Here is a 2,285-nt window from a genome sequence, read left to right as displayed (position 1 = left end):
CTTTTTTCCACTAAATTATTTTTTCAATTACACTTGACACAGAATATTGTTAGTTTCCGGTATTTGACACAGTGATCATCTAACTGTGATTATTATACAACTTACGAGGTAATCACCCCTTAACACTTAATAAATTAACACCTTTATGTAAATTTTGCCATTGTTTTTCCCTAATAACTGGCACTGTAACGGAGCTATTTGTCTCGACTTCCAATGCAAAGGCAAAAAGCATATTTTTCCCCTATATCCACGATGTCAAGAAGCTTTTGCAGGGGGCTCCCGCATAATCGTAAATCAATAAAGCACACACTGTATTTACAAGTGCTGGAAAGAGAGCGGGGGTTGGGAAGGGCTTATGAATGGATCAGGAGGAAGAGTGAAGGGCTGCAGGAGGTAATTCACACGTAACACGCCACTCAACCCCATCTTGGGAGTCTCTGGCTGACAGTAAAACAGTCAGAACTTGACACTGGGAGCTGTGCAACTGAACGCTGGGAACGGCCACCCAAGACTTAGCCTCTGGGGATCTGCACAACTTCAAATGCTTCTCATCCCACCTCCCTCTTCCAGGCCCCGGTGTAGAACAGGCGATTATTCCAAATCTGCAAATATTTACCGTGCACCTAGCGGGACAAGGCCCAGCTGTTCTCAGAGCTTAGGAAAATACAGAGGAACAAACGCAGTCCCTGACTTGACGGTAGTTAACAGCTAACAGCAAGTAGGGACAAGCTAAGTCTCTAAGAAAACTACACAAGAGTAAGGTAAAGGCCACATATCAGAATTTACCTCCGGGGGGAAGAAAGGTGCTACGGGAATCCAGAGGAAGCTCTTCCAGGTGAAGGGGTCAGAGAAGAATGGAGGACTTTCCATTAAGTTCGCCAAGTATGAACTGAGTCGCTGGCTGCTGTCAGATTAGAAATGCTACAGGGAAAGAGTTTGGGGCATTATACCGAAGGCCACGGGGAGCCACTGAGGGCTGTTTTTCACCCGATGGGGGCATAAGCAGGGTTGTGCTCTAAGTAAGATCTGAGTCTGGCACAAAGCACAGGCAATGGATTTGTTGAGGACGCATTCATCGGTTTAAAGATAGAGACAAAAGGTAAGCCAGCCATAAGGGGCAGATGCGAGCGATCCTTTCCAAAATAAGATCTAAGGAGGGGTAAACCCATGATATCGGTTCAAATCTTCATAACGGCCCTGTCTTTACAAAACACCAGGCCAGTGTGGGGGAGGAACGAACTTTCCTCTCCCCTCAAGGTTCTTCTAGTCGGTCCAATAATCAAATAGAGATGATCAGATTAGCCAGAGAAAATAACCAAATTTCACACATACACATGTATGGGAACCTTGCATACATGAGAGAATCAGAGACCCCACTCACATACGAGTTTCAGAGATAGAAACTCTGAGCTAAGGATGAGGTAAGGTGCTTTGGGGGCTTCAAAAGGTCATTGCAGGATGGCGATTAAAAAAAAAAGCAGACCTTTAGTTAACAGAAGTTTGCCCTGCCCTATAGATAAGTCAAAAGTTTTATTTCTGATAATCTCTTATGGGCAAGGACGCTAATTCAAATTCTTCTAGGTAGTTGGGGTGGGGGAGGTGTCTCCTAAGCCCGCTGCTAAAGTTACCTTTAGTCCAAAACAATCTGCATACCACAGAGGCACACCTGGGGGTGACTTGTTCTGGATCCCTATACCAGGTCCCATTTAGCCCGGCAACCTTATGTCACTTCCCCTTGATCGGCCTTGCTCTTAGACCCACACCCATCTGTGCCCCCCAGAACAGGCACTTGGGCCAGGGCCAGAGAAGCTTCACGGCTCTCACCCCGGTCTCCTCCTCCCTTTGCTGTTAGTCCTGGACCGTACCCTTCAAGTCTCACCTCTGCTGGCCACTGACTCGGGAACTTCCAAGGAAGGAAAGAGGAGCCTGCCCCTCCTCCCCCAGCCAGGCACCATGCTTGCCCAGCTGTCCTGAAACGTGCCAGCCCGATGAAACACCATTCCCATCCTAGGTGTCACTTCTCTGATTCCCCAGTAAATGGAAGGGCCAGTGGGGAAACGAGGACACACAGACTCGGGTGGGGAAATTGGGCCGGTTGAGCTTGGCTCTTGTTCACTTCCCACGACAACAACTCCTGGGAGCCAGCAGACTTAGTGAAGGAAACTCGGGGGAGTTTAACCTCCACGAGTCCGGATTCGGCCAGTTAGCTGACGCCACTTTTTAAAGATGGTAAAGGGGGAAAGGACTTCAACAAAATAGACCCAGCTCTGCCTGGAGACTCTCCG

General features: G+C 48.1%; 1 protein-coding gene across 4 annotated transcripts in view; it reads right to left on the bottom strand.

Moving 5' to 3' along the window:
* The window catches only part of GPRC5C (G protein-coupled receptor class C group 5 member C), a 19,120-nt gene that overhangs the window by 14,299 nt on the left and 2,536 nt on the right, over window positions 1-2,285 (bottom strand). Inside the window, exon 2 of one of the 4 annotated variants that reach the window (XM_023531649.1) lies at window positions 784-921. The exons of 2 other annotated variants lie outside the window; for them this stretch is intronic. The gene's annotated coding sequence lies outside the window, so the exon portion shown is untranslated. Of the gene's footprint in view, window positions 1-682; window positions 687-783; window positions 922-2,285 lie in introns of all 4 variants that reach the window. One more of the 4 variants, XM_023531650.1, reaches the window with a different exon arrangement.

This window comes from Pteropus vampyrus, unplaced genomic scaffold (genome assembly GCF_000151845.1).
Source record: "Pteropus vampyrus isolate Shadow unplaced genomic scaffold, Pvam_2.0 Scaffold72, whole genome shotgun sequence".
Lineage (NCBI taxonomy): Eukaryota > Metazoa > Chordata > Mammalia > Chiroptera > Pteropodidae > Pteropus > Pteropus vampyrus.
This window is presented reverse-complemented; position numbering and strand designations above follow the sequence as displayed.